Consider the following 22208-nt stretch of genomic DNA (forward strand, 5'->3'; position numbering starts at 1 on the left):
ATGCAATTGACACCAAACTTTCAACTTGACTAAAGACTCAAACAAGAAATACAAAATATTTTTTTGATTTTTATGATTTTATGATTTTTTTTTGTATTTTCTTTTAATTTTTTCGAAAATCATTTTGAAAAAGAAAAATAAGGATTCCAAAATTTTTAATATGAATTCCAGGAATCTTATGCTCTTTAGTCTAAAGCTCCAATCAAAGGGTCAGGCATGGCTTAATAGCCAGCCAAGCTTTAGTATGTAACTCAGACATGACACGCCTGACATTCCCTATTCAAAAGAATTAGACATGGCTTTACAGCCAGCCAGGCTTCAACATGCTTCATGAAACACTAGAATTCATTCTTAAAAATTCTGAAGAAAAATATATTTTTGAAAATATTTTTATTTTAAAATTTTTTTCGAAAACAAAGGAGAAATTTTTGAAAGATTTTTTTGAAAAATTTTTGAAAATAAAACAAAAAGAAAATTACCAAATCTGAGCAACAAGATGAACCGTCAGTTGTCCAAACTCGAACAATCCCCGGCAACGGCGCCAAAAACTTGGTGCACGAAATTGTGATCCCAGGCAACGGCGCCAGAAACTCTGTACGCACGTCTTAATAAATCGTTTTTCATTCACAACTTCGATACAACTAACCAGCAAGTGCACTGGGTCGTCCAAGTAATAAACCTTACGTGAGTAAGGGTCGATCCCACGAAGATTGTTGGTTTGAAGCAAGCTATGGTCACCTTGTAAATCTCAGTCAGGCGGATATCAAAGGTTATGGAGTTTTCAAAATTAATAATAAATAGACAGAAGATAAAGATAGAAATACTTATGTATATCATTGGTGATAATTTCAGATAAGTGTATGGAGATGCGTTCGTTCCTCTGAGCTTCTGCTTTCCTGCTGTCTTCATCCAATCAATCTTACTCCTTTCCATGGCTGGCTTTATGTAAGGGCATCACCGTTGTCAATGGCTACATCACATCCTCTTGTGAAAATAGTCCAAATGCTCTGTCACAGCACGGCTAATCATCTGAGGTTCTCGATCATGTTGGAATAGGATTCACCCTCCTTTTGCGTCTGTCACTACGCCCAGCACTCGCGAGTTTGAAGCTCGTCACAGTCATTCAATCCCTGAATCCTACTCGGAATACCACAGACAAGGTTTAGACTTTCCGGATTCTCATGAATGCCGCCATCAATCTAGCTTACACCATGAAGATTCTGATTAAGAGATCTAAGAGATACTCATTCAATCTAAGGTAGAACGGAAGTGGTTGTCAGGCACGTATTCATAGGGAATGATGATGATTGTCACGTTCATCACATTCATGTTGAAGTGCGAATGAATATCTTAGAAGCGGAATAAGTTGAATTGAATAGAAAACAGTAGTACTTTACATTAATTCTTGAGGAACAGCAGAGCTCCACACCTTAATCTATGGAGTGCAGAAACTCTACCGTTGAAAAATACATAAGTGAAAGGTTCAGGCATGGCTGAGAGGCCAGCCCCCAAAACGTGATCAATAGTCTCCTAAGATGAATAATAGATTAAAACTGAGACCAAAGATGAAAATACAATAGTAAAAAGTTCTATTTATACTAAACTAGTTACTAGGGTTTACAGAAGTAAGTAATTGATGCATAAATCCACTTCTGGGGCCCACTTGGTGTGTGCTTGGGCTGAGCTTGAATGTTACACGTGCAGAGGCTCTTTCTGGAGTTGAACGCCAGGTTGTAACATATTTCTGGCGTTCAACTCTGGTTTGTGACTTGTTTCTGGCGTTTAACTCCAGACAGCAGCATAGAACTGGCGTTCAACGCCCTTTTACGTTGTCTAAAATTGGCCAAAGTATGGACTATTATACATTTCTGGAAAGCCCTGGATGTCTACTTTCCAACACAATTGGAAGCGCGCAAGTTTGAGTTCTGTAGCTCCAGAAAATCCACTTTGCGTGCAGGGAGGTCAGAATCCAACAGCATCAGCAGAAAATACCTGCAATCACAGAAAAACACACAAACTCATAATAAAGTCCAGAAATGTGAATTTAACATAAAAACTAATGAAAACATCCCTAAAAGTAACTAGATCCTACTAAAATCATACTAAAAACAATGCCAAAAAGCGTATAAATTATCCGCTCATCACTCGTCCTCGAGCAAAAGAAGAAAGAAGAGAGTAGAAGAAGAAGAAATAGAGGAGATAGAGGGGGCTTTGTGTTTCGGCCAAAGGGGAGAAGTAGTGTTTAGGTTGTGTGAAAATGAAGGAGTGAAGATGGGTTTATATAGGAGTGGAGAGGGGGGTATGGTTCGGCCATTATGGGTGGGTTTGGGTGGGAAAGTGGTTTGAATTTGAATGGTGGGTTAGGTGGGGTTTTATGAAGGATGGATGTGAGTGGTGAAGAGAATGGTGGGATTTGATAGGTGAGGGGTTTTTTTTGGGGAAGAGGTATTGAGGTGATTGATGAATGGCTGAAGATGAGAGAGAGAGGTGGGGTAGGTGGGGATCCTGTGGGGTCCACAGATCCTGAGGTGTCAAGGATTTCTCATCCCTGCACCAAGTGGTATGCAAAACTGCCCTTTGCTGCCAATCCTGGCGTTAAACGCCAGGCTACTGCCCATTTCTGGCGTTTAACGCCAGCTTCTTGCCTATTCCTAGCGTTAAACGTCAGTAAGTTTCTCCTCCAGGGTGTTCTATTTTTCATTCTATTTTTTCTTCTGTTTTTACTTTTTCAATTATTTTTGTGACTTCACATAATCATCAACCTACAGAAAGCATAAAATAACAAATAGAAAATAGAAATTTAACATAGATAAGTAAAAATTGGGTTGCCTCCCAACAAGCACTTCTTTAATGTCAATAGCTTGACAGTGGCTCTCATGGAGCCTCACAGATGTTCAGAGCAATGTTGGAACCTCCAACACCAAACTTAGAGTTTGAATGTGGGGGTTCAACACCAAACTTAAAGTTTGGTTGTGGCCTCCCAACACCAAACTTAGAGTTTGACTGTGGGGGCTCTGTTTGACTCTGTATTGAGAGAAGTTCTTCATGCTTCCTCTCCATGGTGACAGAGGGAGATCCTTGAGCTTTAAACACAAGGGAGTCTCCATTCACTTGAATGATCAATTCTCCTCTATCAACATCAATCACAGTGTTTGTTGTGGCTAGGAAGGGTCTGCCAAGGATGCTCATCCATACACTTCCCAGTCTCTAGGATTATGAAGTCAGCAGGGATGTAGTGGCCTTCAACCTTTACCAAGACATCCTCTACAAGTCCATAAGCCTGTTTCTTTGAATTGTCTGCCATCTCCAGTGAGATTCTTGCAGCTTGTACCTCATTGATCCCTAGCTTCTCCATTACAGAGAGAGGCATAAGGTTTATACTTGACCCTAGGTCACATAGAGCCTTCTCAAAGGTCATGGTGCCTATGGTACAAGGGATTGAGAATTTTCCAAGGTCTTGTCTCTTCAGAGGTAATTTCTGCCTAGTCAAGTCATCCAGTTCTTTGATGAGCAATGGAGGTTCATCCTCCCAAGTCTCATTACTAAACAACTTGGCATTTAGCTTCATGATTGCTCCAAGGTACTTAGCAACTTGCTCTTCAGTAACATCTTCATCCTCTTCAGAGGAGGAATACTCATCCGAGCTCATGAATGGCAAAAGTAAATTTACTGGAATCTCTATGGTCTCAGTGTGAGCCTCAGATTCCCATGGTTCCTCTTTAGGGAACTCCATGGAGGTCAGTGGACGTCCGTTGAGGTCTTCCTTAGTGGAGATCACTGCCTCTTCCTCCTCTCCAGGTTTGGCCGTGTGGGTTGTGGTTATGGCCTTGCACTCTCTTTTTGGATTCTCTTCTGTATTGCTTGGGAGAGTACTAGGAGGGAGTTTAGTAATTTTCTTACTCAACTGACCCACTTGTGCCTCCAAATTTCTAATGGAGGACTTTGTTTCAGTCATGAAACTTTGAGTGATTTTGATTAGATCAGAGACAATCGTTGATAAGTCAGAGTGGCTTTGCTTAGAATTCTCTGTCTGTTGCTGAGAAGATGATGGAAAAGGCTTGCTATTACTAAACTTGTTTCTTCCACCATTATTGTTGTTGAAACCTTGTTGAGGTCTCTGTTGATCCTTCCATGAGAGATTTGGATGATTTCTCCATGAAGGGTTATAGGTGTTTCCATAGGGTTCTCCCATGTAATTCACCTCTTCCATTGCTGGGTTCTCAGGATCATAAGCTTCTTCTTCAAAGGAAGCTCCCTTAGTACTGCCTGTTGCTGCTTGCATTCCAGATAGACTCTGAGAAATCATATTGACTTTTTGGGTCAATATTTTATTCTGAGCCAATATGGCATTCAGAGTATCAATCTCAAGAACTCCTTTCTTCTGAGTTATTCTATTATTCACAGGATTCCTTTCAGAAGTGTACATGAATTGGTTATTTGCAACCATTTTAATGAGTTCTTGAGCTTCTGTAGGCGTCTTCTTCAGATAAAGAGATCCTCCAGCAGAGCTATCCAATGACATCTTGGATAGTTCAGACAGACCATCATAGAAAATACCTATGATGCTCCATTTAGAAAGCATGTCAGAAGGACATCTTCTGATCAATTGCTTGTATCTTTCCCAAGCTTCATAGAGGGATTCACCTTCCTTCTGTCTGAAGGTTTAGACTTCCACTCTAAGCTTGCTCAATTTTTGAGGTGGAAAGAACTTTGCCAAGAAGGCATTGACTAGCTTTTCCCAAGAGTTCAGGCTTTCTTTAGGTTGTGAATCCAACCATGTCCTAGCTCTGTCTCTTACAGCGAAAGGAAAAAGCATAAGTCTGTAGACTTTAGGGTCAACCCCATTGGTCTTAACAGTGTCACAGATTTGCAAGAATTCAGCTAAGAACTGATGAGGATCTTCCAATGGAAGTCCATGAAACTTGCAATTCTGTTGCATTAGAGAAACTAATTGAGGCTTATGCTCAAAGTTGTTTGCTCCAATGGAAGGGATTGAGATGCTTCTTGACACAAAAATTGTTGTGGGTAAGGAATTTCACAAAATATTTGCATTGCATGTATAGATCCAACCCAACAAACAACTCTCGTATCAAATTAAATTTTTAGGTTGTCACAAAGAACAATCCCCAAATAAGAAATAACCGGAGTATTTAGACTCCAGGTCGTCTCACGAGGAATTGCAATGAAGTGAATGATTATTGGCTATGAGGGGACAAGGGGGTATTGATTTATATAGGGACAATAAAATATAAAGGGGCAAGAATTTAAATGACAAGAAGAGTAAATCATGCAAGTATTTAAAGAAGACAAGTAAGGAAGAGAGACATTCTTGGCAAGTGTTGAGATCATAGGTTTTCTATCCTAGTCATGCAATGATTAATTCATCTTATTTAGTCAACTCCAACAAATAGGGAGAAAGTCAAACAAGATTAATCAATCATACCACAATAATAACAAGAATTTATCTTATTACGTCATCCCCGAAGATAGAGGAAGGTATCATGTTATCCTCAAACTTGGAGAAAGTCTAACAAGACTAGCTAATCTCAATCCAAAAGTCCTAATCAACTCACTAATTTAATTAGCAAAAGATTAGTGTCAATGGAAACAATATTAGCTAACAACTCTAGATCACCAACATGAGTTGGGTTTTCATGACTCAAGATTGCCTAATCACTCTCTCCAAGCCAAGAATGCTCAAAATCTACACTAAAATCCAATCAAGCATTTTATCAAACACTTGGAAGGTATAAAAGGAAAGCATAGTAAAATTACAAGGAATATAAATCTACACTACTCAATTGCAAGGATTTAAACAACAATAAAGCAAATCAATCATAAAAGAACATGAATCATAAATTGCATTAAAGGAAAATGGAAGAACAAAAGTGCATCAACAACAAAGTAAGCAATTACTAAAATGAAATACAAAATTAGAGAGAAGAAGAGTAGAGGAACAAGAAATTTTAGAGGAAAAGTAAATCAAAGCATGAATTAAACCTAAATCTGGAAGAGATTAACCCAACCTAATTCTAGAGAGAAGAGGGAGCTTCTCTCTCTAGAAACTAACCTACATGATGCTACACTACCAAACAATTGCTCCCTCCCCTTGCCCAAACTTAAATTCTGCATGAAATAGCATTAGAAATGAGTTGGGTTGGGCCCAAAGTGCTTCAGAAATCGCTGGGGGCGATTTCACCTTAGTGGGCCACGGCAGAATCGGCGCGCACGCGTACATGGCGCATGCACGCCCCTGAGCGTGAAATAACATATGACAAATTTTCTTTCATTTCAAAGCCCCAGATTTTAGCTTTCCAACGCAACTAGAACCGCCTCGTTTGGACCTCTGTAGCTCAAGTTATGGTCAATTGAGTACGAAGAGGTCAGGCTTGACAGCTTTACGGTTCCTTCATTTCTTCATGAGTTCTCCCACTTTGCATGCTTTTTCTTCATTCCTTCCATCCAATACTTGCCTTATGAACCTGAAATCACTCAACAAATACATCAAGGCATCAAATGGAATTAAAGTGAATTAAAATCACCAATTGTAGGGCCTAAAAAGCATGTTTTCACATTTAAGCACAATTCAAGGGAGAATTACAAAACCATGCTATTTCATTGAATAAATGTGGGAAAAGGTGATAAAATCCCCCAAATTAAGCACAAGATAAACCACAAAATTGGGGTTTATCAAATCTCCCCACACTTAAACTAAGTATGTCCTCAGGCTAAAATCAAGAAATAAGCAAAGGGGTATCAATATTTATTCAATGCAAGCTAATTAAATGCAATCTATCTATATGCAATCTATCTACATGAATGTATCCACTTAGTCAAAATAAATCAATTCCCAAGAATACATATACAAACACAAGGGCTAAGGCAATAGCGATCACTCAACCCACAATTGAATTGAATTATTAAAAAGATTTTACAAACTTGCAAGAAAAGAGATGATCATGGGTGGAAACATGTAATTGAGAAATCGAACCCTCACCGGATGTGTATCCGCTCTAGTCACTCAAGTGTATGGGGTTGATTCACTCAATTCTCCCCTAATCATGCTTTCCAAGACTTGTTTTTCATCTAACAATCAACAATTACTTTATGCATGCATACAAATATCATGAGGACTTTCCCATAGGTTGTAATGGGGCTAGGGTCAAGGTAGGATGCATATGGTCAAGTGAGCTTGAAATTTGAATCTTTGATCAACTTAAACTTTTCACCTAACCTATGACAACCTATACAATTCTAAACAAACCTAACTACCCATTCTTCACTTTTTCACACACTCATGCATTCTCTTTTTGATCACCACCCATATGCATTGACTTTTATTGAACTTTGAACTTTGGGGCATTTTTGTCCCCTTTTTATTGTAATTCTTTATATATATATATATATATTATTTTTGTTTTTCTCATTTTTTTTATTATTTTTTTCTTTTCAACTAAAATATATACAAGAACATCAATGCATATGGTTTACACATGATTAATACATGAGCATGTACCCAATTCCCAAGATTTTCAACACAATTATAAAAACACACTTTTATCTCTACCCAATGTTCCCAACTCTCCCAAAATCAAATGATAAACACTCTCACTAGCCTATGCTAATCAAAGATCCAAATTAAGGGATATTTATTGTTTTTCACTTAGGCTTGTAATGTGCTACAATTAAGAACAAATGGGTTAAGCATAGGCTCAAAATTGGCTAACAATGGAAGATAAAAGGTAGGCTATTTGGGTAAGTGAGCTATTTGAACAATGGCCTCAATCATATAAGTGCATGTATACACAAAATAATGGACATATAGAATCAAACAAATCAAAGATTACAATCATAGGAAGAGAATAATGCACACAAGAATGAAAATAAGTGGTTATATATGATGTAACCACACAATTAGGCTCAAATCTCACATGCTTGTGTTCTTAGCTCAAAAATCATGTTCCACAAAGTATATAATCCAAGCAAGTTCTAAAAAGAATTTTTTTTTTCAATCAATTGGGGTGCCCTATAGATAAAATCCTTGGAAAATATCATGATTTTGACTAAGCTTATTATATACATATGCAAAATAAGAAAGTGCAACTAAGAATCCTAAAATGAAATCCAAAAGTATTGGGATTAGAAACTTGTTACCTAAAATGCCGAGTGGTCGGACGACCTCCCCACACTTAAAAGTTTGCACCATCCTCGGTGCACTAAAAATGAGCAAGGGAGTACGGCGACTTTCCGAGTTGCCACCTTCAGCTGATAGGTCAACTGGTTGCTGCGTGTACTTCCTTCCGCTTCTATTTTTGCTTTTGGTGCATCAGTCATGAAAAACAAAGTAAACACCGGAAGATCAGAAAATACAAAATCAAGGAAGCGTGAATTGTTGGAATGAGGTAAATCACTAGAATTGAGTGAGTGAATTGGTGTGACATTGATGAAAGATAGGTGTGTGGGTTCTAAAATTGCGCGCGGTTTAGAATACACACACACTAGTACAAAAAGTTATGTCACAACTACACAAAAGAAAACATGCATTTCAATCATTCTAGTGTGCTTGAGATACCTTAAATGACTCATAGGTTAAAACAACCCAACAAGTAGTGAAGAAGCATAAAAGCATTCAAGCAAAAATCAAGCAATTGTGAAATTGGATAATGCATGGACATTGATTGATGTGTAAGTAAATTTAGTGAACAAAATGGTATATAAAACTCACACAACAATCAATGACACATATTGAAGTTATTGCAACACCTAAGTGACATAGAGGTAAAACAAATGGATACTATGGAGCTTAGGAAAAAGAAGATAGAAGTGGAAATCAATCATATAGCAAGCATGGCCCACAAAGCTTTACAGAGCTCAAAAATATGTCACTAGGTAAGCTTTCAATCCAAATTCACAATTCCTATATCTCAATGCATGAATAGGTGATGATCAGTTAGAACAAGCATCCTAGAAAAAAATGCATTGATAATGTACATTTGCCTAACAATAGATGATGAATGCATGGTGGCCAAAACATGCAATTCAAAGAGGTAAGATGCATGAAGGCAATGTAACAAGTACTTGGTATTCAAAAGTGTTAAACATGAAAATTCAAGACCAAGTAATAAATTGCAACCTAAACAAAGGAATCCAACAATGGCAATAACAAAAATGATGTTAAACTAACATCCCATTAGTAATAAGCAGCAGTAAATGGTAAACAAGATTAATAATCCAACACTTATAATGGAAAAAAAAATTAAACCAACTAACTAATTAAAAGAAATGGTGTTACATGATGCTTGGTAGTGTTGGATGATGACTGAAGGGTGGAAAGAGAAGAGAAGAAGGGAAGAAATGGAAAGAGGAGAAGAAAAGAAGGTGAATGAAACAGGGCAATCCACGCGTGCGCGTCATGTGCGCGTAAGCGTGGATTGATGAAATGGAAGCGATGCGTACGCGTGCAGTGCGCGGACGCGTGCATGGCAAAGCAGAGAGTCGACGCGGACGCGCAAGGTACGCGTTCGCGTGCCCTGGGGCACCAAGTTGGCACACTTCAGGCACAACTCTCGGGTGAATGTATGGAGGGGTGGAAAAATTCAATCCACGCGTACGCGTGCATGGCGCATCCGCATGGATGGTCAAAAATGCTTGATGCACGCGACGCGTAGAGTGCGCGCACGCGTGGGTGGTGCTCTATTTTTCAAATTTTTCTATGTTTTTGCACCAAACCAAGCATTCCAAACCTCTAAACAACTACCAAAACATCATAAAACCTTATTTAACACACCAAACTACCAAACAGACTTAATAAACCAATCAAAACATAAAATTAAACCTATTTTACCAATATGTACAAAAGAGAAAATAAAAAGATGTTACCATGGTGGGGTGTCTTCCACCTAGCACTTTTGTTTATTGTCCTTAAGTTGGACTTATGGGGAGCTCTTCATCAAGGTGGCTTGTGCTTGAATCCATCCTTGAACATCCACCAATGCTTGGACTTCCATTGTGCTTCATCATTCAATGTTAATAACTCCAAGCTTTGATGGAGTTCTTCACAAACCATAGGCTCCCAAAGTTGATCTTCCTTGTGCGATCTGGGATCCCACACTTTGTTTTCACACCCGTCCTTGAGTTGATCATGGTGGTTTCCACCGGGTGGAAAGAGAGATGAATTCTCATGGAAGTACCAAACTATCCTCCTAGACCCATCTAATTGAGCACTAGTCCAACCTTTACTCCTTGAAGCTTCAATCATAATGAGCCTAGACTTACAACGCCAACCACGAAACATCTTTCTTTTACGCTTCATCCCACAAAGCTTCCTAAGTTGACCATCCGTTTCAAGCAAGCCATATTCGAGTGGGATAATAAAGATAATAGAAATGAGTTTCATCCACTCAAATGAAGGTGTAGATGGCAACCTAGGCAAAGGTGATTCCAAGGGTCTTGACAAGGCGTATTCAATTCCCATCCTCCTTTTTCTAAGGACTTCCACCTCTCCACAAGATATCTTAATTTCAATCCTTTGTTCAACAATTTTATCTAAACATTTTCCTTTACTCAAATCACAAATGGGAGGACAAGAGAGATTTACCTCCACATTACTTTCCATCTCTTTGGGAGAAAGTTCTTCATGCTCAAAGGATTCTTCACCACTAAGACTTGATGCTTGATCTCCATCACCAAGGGAACTCAATTCTTGCTCTATCTCATTCAAGGCTTCATATGGAATATGCCTTGGAAGGTGTGCACTTTCCTCCCTAGCATCAATTTCAATCATCTTGGATGGGTTTTCTTCAACTCTATATTCCCAAGGAGGTTCCGCATCTCCTAAGTCTTCAACCACTTCTTCCTCTTGTTCAATAATCTCTACCTCATCCTCTTGTTGCATTACTTATTTTAACTCCTCTTCTTCACCTTGGAGCTTTAAGTTCACTCCCTTACTAAGCTCCTTGGTTGCTTCTCCACATTTCATAATGGAAGTGCCTTGATCGCATAGGCTTAGGCGGGATGAGACTATGTTGCCAATGGCTTCTACCATGATAGCCATTTTTGCTCTTAACTCCTCAAATTGCTTTTCATCCTCCTCGTGTTGCCTTAAGATATGAGATCCAAGATCCCTTAATTCTAGCATAGAGGCTTTATCGGGAGGTGATGGTGGAAGAGAGAGTTCATTATTTGGGGGAAAGGTGTTATAGTTGGAAGGTGGTTCTTCTTGGTAGAGTTGTGGTGGAAAGTAGAGTTCATCTTGTGGTTGAAAGTTTTCATGTATTGGAGGTGGTTCATCTTGGTAATAGTATAGAGGGGGTTGCTCTTGAAAATGTTGATGTTGGAGTGGTGGTGGTTCTATGTGTGGTTCATATGGCTCATATGATTGTTGGTAGGATAGATATGGATTAGGGTCATATGAAGATGGTTGGTAAGAAGGGGCTTGTGAGTATGGTTGAGGGTTATGTTGGGGATATGGCTCATAGACATATGGTGGTGGTTCTTGAAAGTCACAAGGTGATTCACCATAGCCATTGGATTGATATGCATCGTAGAATGGCTCTTCTTCATAGTGCATTGGTGGAGGTTGTTGCCATGAGGATTGATCATATGCATATGGCTCCTCCCACCTTTGATTGTCCCATCCTTGATACACATCCTCATTGAAGTTCCTATTTCCTACAACATAGTTGTAATCGCACTCATAGCCAAAGTGAGAATTCATAGTGAAAAGTGAAAATAAGAAATAAAAGCTAACAAGAAATAATGAAACAAAGTCCTAAAACTAGCAAAAACTAACAAGCAATTCAAAAATCAAGCTATTCACAATATTCACATATATACAATAACCAATAACATAACACCATTGCAACTCCCCGGCAACGGCGCCATTAATTTGACACAAAAATTGTTGTGGGTAAGGAATTTCACAAAATATTTGCATTGCAGGTATAGATCCAACCCAACAAACAACTCTCGTATCAAATTAAATTTTTAGGTTGTCACAAAGAACAATCCCCAAATAAGAAATAACCAGAGTATTTAGACTCCGGGTCATCTCACGAGGAATTGCAATGAAGTGAATGATTATTGGCTATGAGGGGACAAGGGGGTTTTGATTAATATAGGGACAATAAAATATAAAGGGGCAAGAATTTAAATGACAAGAAGAGTAAATAATGCAGGTATTTAAAGAAGACAAGTAAGGAAGAGAGACATTCTTCGCAAGTGTTGAGATCATAGGTTTTCTATCCTAGTGATGCAATGATTAATTCATCTTATTTAGTCAACTCCAACAAATAGGGAGAAAGTCAAACAAGATTAATCAATCATACCACAATAATAACAAGAATTTATCTTATTACGTCATCCCCGAAGATAGAGGAAGGTATCATGTTATCCTCATACTCGGAGAAAGTCTAACAAGACTAGCTAATCCCAATCCAAAAGTCCTAATCAACTCACTAATTTAATTAACAAAAGATTAGCGTCAATGAAAACAATATTAGCTAACAACTCGAGATCACCAACATGAGTTGGATTTTCATGACTCAAGATTGCCTAATCACTCTCTCCAAGCCAAGAATGCTCAAAATCTACACTAAAATCCAACCAAGCATTTTATCAAACACTTGGAAGGCATAAAAGAAAAGCATAGTAAAATTACAAGGGATATAAACCTACACTACTCAATTGCAAGGATTTAAACAACAATAAAGCAAATCAATCATAAAAGAACATGAATCATAAATTGCATTAAAGGAAAATGGAAGAACAAAAGTGCATCAACAACAAAGTAAGCAATTACTAAAATGAAATACAAAATTAGAGAGATGAAGAGTAGAGGAACAAGAAATTGTAGAGAAAAAGTAAATCAAAGCATGAATTAAACCTAAATCTAGAAGAGAATAACCCAACCTAATTCTAGAGAGAAGAGGGAGCTTCTCTCTCTAGAAACTAACCTACATGATGCTACACTACCAAACAATTGCTCCCCCCTTGCCCAAGCTTCAATCCTTCCATCCAATACTTGCCTTATGAACCTGAAATCACTCAACAAACACATCAAGGCATCGAATGGAATTAAAGTGAATTAAAATCACCAATTTTAGGGCCTAAAAAGCATGTTTTCACATTTAAGCACAATTCAAGGGAGAATTACAAAACCATGCTATTTCATTGAATAAATGTGGGAAAAGGTGATAAAATCCCCCAAATTAAGCACAAGATAAACCACAAAATTGGGGTTTATCACTTCTCCCATAGAAGTCGGGAGTAGGTGCAGTAAAGTTACCAAGCAGCTTCCTTGCATTGTTGGCATTGTTGTTTTCGGTTGCCATGGTTTCTTCTTCCTTGAAAAGCTCTGTTAGGCCCTCTAAAGAGAATTGTTCTTTAGCTTCTCTTAGCTTTCCCTTCAAGGTCCTTTCAGGTTCAGGATCAGCTTGAACAAGTATGCCTTTATCTTTGTTCCTGCTCGTATGAAAGAGAAGAGAACAAGAAAGTAGGAAATCCTCTATGAAACAGTATAGAGATTCCTTGAGGTATCAGAGGAAAAGAAGAATAGAAGGAGGAGGTAGATAGAAGAGAATTCGAACATATAAAGAACGAGGGAGTTCGAATTGCACCTTGAAGAAGAGTGTTAGTCCTTTAAATAGGAGGATGTGAGAAGAGGGAAAGAATTTTCGAAAATAAATTAAAAAGATTTTAAAATAATTAAAAGAAATTTTGAAAATTTGATTGATGATTTTCGAAAACTAAAATTTGGGAAAGACATAAAGTGATTTTGAAAAAAGATTTTGAAATTAGAAATTAAAAAGATATGATTGAAAATTAATTTTGAGAAAAGATGTGATTGAAAAGATATGATTGAGAAGATATGATTGAAAATCAAATTAAAAAGAGAAAGTTTTAAAATTAAAGTTGATTACTTGACTAACAAGAAATTAAAAGATATGATTCTTAAAATTTAAAATTTGATCCTTTCTTAATAGGCAAGTAACAACTAGAAAATCTTGAATTAAATTATTAATTGTAGCAAGGATTTTCCAAAATAGTAATAAAATAAAAAATGGAAAGAAATTGATTTTGAAAGGATATGATTGAAAAGATATGATTTGAAAAAGATTTGATTTTGAAAAATTATGAAGATTTGAAAAAAATTTGAATTAAAAACAAAATCTTCCCTCTAGTGTCATCCTGATGTTAAACAACCAGAATGGCATCCATTCTGGCGTTTAACGCCCAAAATCCTAACTTTTTGGGCGTTAAACACCCAGCCAGGTACCCTGGCTAGCGTCTAAATGCCAATTTTCCTTCTTCACTGGACGTTTTGAACGCCCAGCTTTTTCTATTTGATTCCTCTGCTGAATGTTCTGAATCTTCAATTCTCTGTATTATTGACTTGAAAAGACACAATTTTGAAAATATTTTTGAATTTTTAATGATGAGAAACAATAAAAATTGCAACTAAGATCAAATAAACAATGCATGCAGGACACCAAACTTAAAAATTTTCATATAGGAGACACTAAGAAATTTAGAATGCACATGAGAAACAACAAAACACACAAAACAAGAGAATTTAAAGATAAGAGCAATGAAATCATCAAGAACAACTTGAAGATTAATGAAGAACATATTGCATGTTTTCGAAAAATTCAAGAAGAATGCAATTGACACTAAACTTAAAAATTGATACTAGACTCAAACAAGAAACATAAAATATTTTTGCTTTTTATGATTTTATAAATTTTTTTGTTATTTTCGAAACTTATATGGAAAAGAAAATAAAGAGAATCAAAACTTTTAATAAGAATTCCAAGAATCATGCAATGTTAGTCTAAAGCTTCAGTCTAAAAAGATTAGACACGTTTGGCCAAGCTTCAGAAGGACATTACATTCAACAGCAAAATTGATGAGAATCAATCAGCTTTTGTGATGATAAGAACATCACCTTGAAACTCTAGAATTCATTCTTAATAATTCTGAAAAGTACCTAATCTAAGCAACAAGATGAACCGTCAGTTGTCCAAACTCGAACAATCCCCGGCAACAGCGCCAAAAACTTGGTGCACGAAATTGTGATCATCAACAATGGCACCAAAGGACTTGGAGCTCTTAAACGTGAATCACACTTTGTCACAATTCCGCACAACTAACCAGCAAGTGCACTGGGTCGTCCAAGTAATACCTTACGTGAGTAAGGGTCGATCCCACGGAGACTGTCGGCTTGAAGCAAGCTATGGTCACCTTGTAAATCTCAGTCAGGCGAATTCAGATGGTGATGAAGAATTGATAATTAAAAGATGAATAAAACATAAAATAAAGATAGAGATACTTATGTAATTCTTTGGTTGGAATTTCAGATAAGCGTATGAAGATGCTTTATTCCTCTTGAACCTCTGCTTTCCTATTGCCTTCTTCCAATCATTCATACTCCCTTCCATGGCAAGCTTTATGTTGGGCATCACCATTGTCAATGGATACTTCCCGTCCTCTCAGTGAAAACGTTCCAAATGTGCTGTCACCGCACGGCTAATCATCTGTCGGTTCTCGATCATGTCGGAATAGGATCCATTGATCCTTTTGCGTCTGTCACACGCCTAACAATCGCGAGTTTGAAACTCGTCACAGTCATCCCTTCCCAGATCCTACTCAGAATACCACAGACAAGGTTTAGACGTTCCGGATCTCAGGAATGGCCGCCAATAATTCTAGCCTATACACGAAGGTTCCAATCTTAGATCAGAAACCCAAGAGATATGCATTCAAGCTTGTTCATGTAGAACGGAAGTGGTTGTCAGTCACACGTTCATAGGTGAGAATGATGATGAGTGTCACATAATCATCACATTCATCATGTTCATGGGTGCGAATGAACATCTTAGAGAAGAAATAGACTTGAGTTGAATAGAAAAACAATAGTACTTTGTATTAATACATGACGAACAACAGAGCTCCACACCTTAATCTATGGTGTGTAGAAACTCCACCGTTGAAAATACAAAAGTGATAATGGTGTAAGCATGGCTGAATGGCCAGCCCCCAAGGTCTAGGGACTAAACGTCCAAAGATGATTAAAATACAATAGTAAAAGGTCCTATTTATAGAGAACTAGTAGCCTAGGATTTACAGAAATCAGTAATTAATGCAGAAATCTTCTTCCGGGCCCACTTGGTGTGTGCTTGGGCTGAGCATTGAAGCTTTCATGTGTAGAAACTTTTCTTGGAGTTAAACGCCAGCTTTTGTGCCAGTTTGGGCGTTTAACTCCAGCTTTTGTGCCAGTTTTGGAGTTGAACGCCAGAATTCTTGAGCTGACTTGGAACGCCTATTTGGGCCATCAAATCTCAGGAAAAGTATGGACTATTATATATTTCTGGAAAGCCCAGGATGTCTACTTTACAACGCAATTGAGATCGCGCCAATTGGGCTTCTGCAGCTCCAGAAAATCCACTTTGAGTGCAGGGAGGTCAGAATCCAACAGCATCTGCAGTCCTTTTTCAGCTTCTGAATTAGATTTTTGCTCTGGTCCCTCAATTTCAGCTAGAAAATACCTAAAATCACAGAAAAATACACAAACTCATAGTAAAGTCCAGAATTGTGATTTTTAATTAAAAACTAATAAAAACATAATAAAAACTAACAAAAATATATTAAAAATATACTAAAAACAATGCCAAAAAGCGTATAAATTATCCGCTCATCACCATGCCTTCTTCAAAGGACCATAACTTGAGCTAAATATGTCTAATTGATGCACTTTCAGTTGCATTGGAAATATGACATTCTAAGCTTTCCAATGATATATAACAATCTATAGTTGGCATGAAATTGAAGCACAAGTGATAGGCATCTTTAAGGCCAAAAAAACATACTTGGAGTAGCGTTCACTTTGGAAGTGAACGCCATGTTCACTCTTCTACCTTTTTTGTGGGTTTCACATCTTGGGAGAAAGCTTGTGCCATCACCAAGGAAGCAGTGCTCAAATATTGAGCGTAGCTCTCAACCAAGGGAGCGTTAGGAGAAGCGCTCAACCAAGGGAGCGTTAGGCACGCACCAAGAGGCAGCGCTCAAAAAGGGAGCGCTAGAGGAGGAACCAGCACACCAAAATTGGCACGTGAGGAAGCATGCAAGCAAAGTGAACGTGGAGTTCATAAAGTGAACTGAACGCTCCACTGGGAGCACCAAATGCATCCGGATTCACTCTCATTCAAATGCCAAACCAACAAAAGCCCATTGGACATGACTCAAAGGCACAAGAAACAATTAGAGTAGGAATTTCATTTGAATTGTAATTTATTTTCAATTTCAATTTCATTTTCATTTTTGTAAAGCCTATATAAAGGCATCAGTTTCATTTCATTGGAAAAAAAAAATTAGGCTGGCTCAACTAGAGAGCAATAGGAGTAGGAGTAGGATAGAATAGAAAGCTCTCTTTGATACACTTTTCCTTTCTACACTTTCTACATTTCAATTCTATTGAATTTAGCTGATGTAATTTCAATTTCTGATAATCCTCTTCTGCAAATTTACTTTTTGCAGCTATACATTTAAGTTTGCTGTGATCTGAATTGACTTTTCATGCAATTTCCTTCTCTGCAATTTTATTTTCTGCAACTTTACAAATCTGTTCATGATTCAGCTTGATTAAATCTTCCTGCAATTTAAATTTCCAGTTACTTGTTCTCAAGTTCTCTTCGATTACTGCTTTCTTTAAATTCCCTGCACCCAATTCCCTTTACATTTACTGCAATTTACATTTCTTGTCATTTAAGCTTCTGCAATTTACATTCTGCACTTTATATTTTCTGCAATTTATTTTTTGTTTCTTCAATTTCATCCAATTCACTAATGTTAGCTTAACTAAACTAATCACCTCACTAAAGTTGCTTGATCCATCAATCCCTGTGGGATCAACCTCACTCTTGTGAGTTATTACTATTTGATGCGACCCAGTACACTTGCTGGTGAGTTTGTGGAAATCTAAATTTTCACCCGTCAGTAGGGCAGTCTCCCTCGGAATTTTCCTCCTTATACGCAATAGAGAGACTAATCCGAGAGTTGTCAACCGGATTTGCTCTCAGGTTTGGCACAATAACCGACATGTGATATCACAGCCAAAAGGGCAGACATTCATCATGTGCATTTTCTATATGGTTGATGCACGGAAAACTTGTCTCTCAACAAATCTCCCTTCGGCAAGTATACCGAATTGTCGTCAAGTAAAACTCACAATAGAGTGAGGTCGAATCCCACAGAGATTAACAGATTAAGCAATCAATGGTTAAATGATTATCCTAGTTAGACGAATCATAATAGAGTGATAAGTAACAAGGAAATGTAAATTGACAGAAAAGTAAAGAAAGCAATAAAGTGCAGAAAAGTAAAATGGCAAGAAAAGTAAATGTAAGAACTAAAAATAAAATGAACATTGGGATCAAGAGATATTGCAATCCTCCCGATCAAGTTCATTCTCATCTCTTCCTCAATCAATGCACTCATTGATATCTTTGGCAATCTTAATTGATCGAATTACAATTTCTTGCAATTCAATCTCTCAAATCTTGATCAATAGCCAATTCCTTGGTCAATTGCTCATGAGAAGAGATGAAGTGTGGTCACTGATTATACCACATGCATTTCCCAAACCAGGTATTGAGAGGATTATAGTCACATATCCATCCAAACCTAATTTGGTCCAGCATGAGAAAGCATTTCTAGCTTGATCTCTTCATTCCTCTTTCAAGGTTCAAAAGAGATCCAAGTATGAATAGCTCCTTTTCTAAGATAACTACCCAATTGGATGAAGACCGAAAGCTTTCAAGTAAAATCAAGACAAAAGAAAAGAGAAGAAGAATAAGAACTACAATTGATCCATTGAATCACAATAGAGCTCTCTAACCCAATGTAAAGAGTTAGTTGATCATTGCTCTACAAAAATAGAAAAGAAAGAAAGTGCAGAAAAATAAAGATGAAGATAAAAACTGAAAATAAAACTTCAAAATTCATAAATGAAAAGTACAAAGAAAGAAAAGGAAAAGTGGGTGAGGGAAGAGAGTCCGAAGACCCCTCTTCAACCCCCTAATTCCCAAATTCTCCAGAGTTCCCCAGTATAGCCTAAGATCTTTTCAATGTTAAAACTAAGGCCTTTATATAGGCTCTCCTAAATTACAAAATGAAAGCAAATTACAATTAAATGAAAATTCCTATTCTAGATGCTTCTTGTGGCCTTGATTGGTTGACAATTGTGGGCTTGCTTGCTTGAGCTTTGAAGTGGGCTTGAGAGAGAAGTGAGTCAAGTTGAGGTCTAGGTGCTAAATTTAGTGCCAAAGTTAGCCAAACTAACGCTACAAATGTGGCGTTAGTGTTAAAGTTATTGTGGCTAACGTTGCACTTGCTGCCCAGTTGGTATTTTTGGGGCTTAAAAAATGCCTCTTGTTTTTGCTCCAATTTCATGCCCACTATAGAATATTATATATCGTTGGAAATCTCTGAATGTCAGCTTTCTAACGCAACTAGAATCACCTCAATTGGACCTCTGTAACTCAAGTTATGCTCCTTTGAAGTGGAAATGGTCGCTGGCATATATGCCAACGTTACTGGAAATGTTGATTGCCAATAACGCCAGCGATTTTCATGTTTCTGAAGCTCAAACTTAGTGTCCACCCCATACTATTATATATTGTTGGAAATCCCTGGATGTCTACTTTCCAATGCCTTTGGAAGCACATCATTTGGATTGATGAAGTATGGTCACTGATTATACCACATGCATTTCCCAAATCAAGTATTGAGAGGGTTATAGTCACATACCCATCCAAACCCAACTTGGTCCAGCATGAGAAAGCATTTCTAGCTTGATCTCTTCATTCCTCTTTCAAGGTTCAAAAGAGATCCAAGTTTGAATAGCTTCTCTTCCAAGATAACTACTCAATTGGATGAAGATCGAAAGCTTTCAAGTAAAATCAAGAGGAAAGATAGAAGAAGAATAATGAAAATTAGTATTGATCCATCAAATTACAACAGAGCTCCCTAACCCAATGAAATGGGTTTAGTTGTTCATAGCTCTTGAAAATGAAAACAAAGATGGAGAATACATCATAAAACTAGAATTTGCAAAGAAAGTAAAATACAGAGAGTAGTTCTCTTTTTCCCAACCTCCAGAGCTTCTTTACAATTCAAAGCTACTCCTATATATAGTACTCTTCTCAACTTCTAGTTTACTCTTCAAGTCTTGGGCCTTTGGATCTTGAGTTTGAAGCAGTTCTTTTCTTCATTTGGGCTTGGCTTTTCTTGCAGAGAGAAAGTGCTAAGTGGGCAGAGATTTCAGCTCAGGACGTTAGGGGTGTTAATATTTAGTGAGACTATAAGTTCGAGAACGTTAGTGACACTTAACATTGTCACTAACATTCCAATGCACCCCTTTGCCTTATGTTAAAACCCACGTTAACTAGGTTAACGTGGCTTTTAATGTTGCCTTGTTAATCCTTCGAGAACGTTAGTGACACCCAACATTATCACTAACGTTCCAGTGTGCCCCTTCTTATTTCACGTTAAAGCCCACGTTAACTAGGTTAACGTGGCTTCTAACGTGGTCCTTGCCAACCTTCGAGAATGTTAGTGACACTCAACATTGTCACTAACATTCCAATGTGCCCCTGGGTCTCACGTTAGAGTCCACGTTAACTAGGTTAACGTGGCCTCTAACGTAGCCATCTTTAGCCATCCCAACGTTAGTGACAATGTTGAGTGTCACTAACGTTGGCTCATCCTTCATTCCTCATCGTTAGCTTTCACGTTAACTAAGTTAACGTGGAGGTTAACGTGACTCTTGGGGGTTGTGTGGTTGCTTCAACGTTAGTGACAATGTTGAGTGTCACTAACGTTGTCGACAACTCTTCATCCTTTACGTTAGTTCCCACGTTAACCAAGTTAATGTGGGAGTTAACGTGGTACTTTGCACCATAGGCCAACGTTAGTGACAATGTTGAGTGTCACTAACGTTGGCTTCTCTTCCCCCCCTTAACGTTAGAGGCCACGTTAACTAGGTTAACGTGGCTTCTAACGTGGCCACTTATGAGTAATTGCCAACGTTAGTGACAATGTTAAGTGTCACTAACGTTGGCTCAACTTCTCTTCTCCACGTTAGAGTTCACGTTAACTTAGTTAACGTGACTCTCTAACGTGGGCATTGATGGCTTTTTGAGAATGTTATTGGCAATCACTTTTCTCATTAATCTTGCAAGTTACCTCCCCTTTTCTTGCTTCCTTTTTGGTCCTGAAATCAAGCAATAAAGTACATCAAAGCTCTAGTCCAAGTCATGAGTAATGCAACATAATATTTGTCACTAAACTTATGCAAAATCCTCATGAAATTATGTAAAATGCACAATGTATGCTTGAATCAAGGCATAAGTGAATATTTACCCAAAACTAGCTTATTTCCTAAAGAAATGTATAAAACTATCCTAAAAACAGTAAAGAAAAGGTTAGTGAAACTGGCCAAGATGCCCTGGCATCAGTATAACATGCCTATCTACTTCTTGAACTACTTGTTGTATGTGAATATTATCTGTGTTTTACTTGATTGCATTAATTGTGATTGTTTGATGCTGAGGAGGTTAGGTAGGCGGTGGCGATGGGATCGCACGGAGGTTAGGTTGGCGAGGGCTGTGGGATACAGCGGTGTGATTAGTGTTAGCTAGAATTCCCCTAAGTTTAGTTAACCAGGTTTATGGTTTAAGTTCTTTATCTATTTATTTTATTTTATTTTATTCTAAGCTTGAATATCCATATGTGGTGTGAAGTTCTAGGATTGCCTTCGGCGTCCCGGAGCCTTACATATTACATCATTGGGAACTGTTACCATACTGAGAACCTCTGGTTCTCATTCCATATGTTGTTGTTGTTTTTCAGATGCAGGTCGCGACCCACCGCAGTGAGTTGGGTGATGGTAGCAGAGCGGAGGATCTTATTCTATTTTGTTGTCTTCTTGGTTATTTTATCTTGTACTCTCACTTTTGTATTTTGTTCTGCCTAGAGGCTTTTATTTGAGAGAACAAAACTTGTATAAGCCCTTTTGAACTACAATATTCTTGTTGTCTGTATATGGCTAGCCGGCTTAAACTCCGCGAGTCGTGGCTAAATTCTTATGATATTATACTATTATATTTTGATACATCTTATCTGTACCTTGTGTTTTAAGTTAGTAGCTTCGC

The 22208-nt window shown here is 37.7% G+C and overlaps 1 non-coding gene across 1 annotated transcript; it reads left to right on the top strand.

The window, feature by feature from the left end:
- The first annotated feature begins 4576 nt into the window (after positions 1 to 4576).
- Positions 4577 to 4684, top strand: LOC112788599 (small nucleolar RNA R71). Its single transcript, XR_003195958.1, has one exon. It is a non-coding gene; the product is annotated as a small nucleolar RNA R71 (small nucleolar RNA).
- The last annotated feature ends 17524 nt before the right edge of the window (positions 4685 to 22208 follow it).

Source organism: Arachis hypogaea, chromosome 20 (assembly GCF_003086295.3).
Source record: "Arachis hypogaea cultivar Tifrunner chromosome 20, arahy.Tifrunner.gnm2.J5K5, whole genome shotgun sequence".
In the NCBI taxonomy this organism is placed as follows: Eukaryota; Viridiplantae; Streptophyta; class Magnoliopsida; order Fabales; family Fabaceae; genus Arachis; species Arachis hypogaea.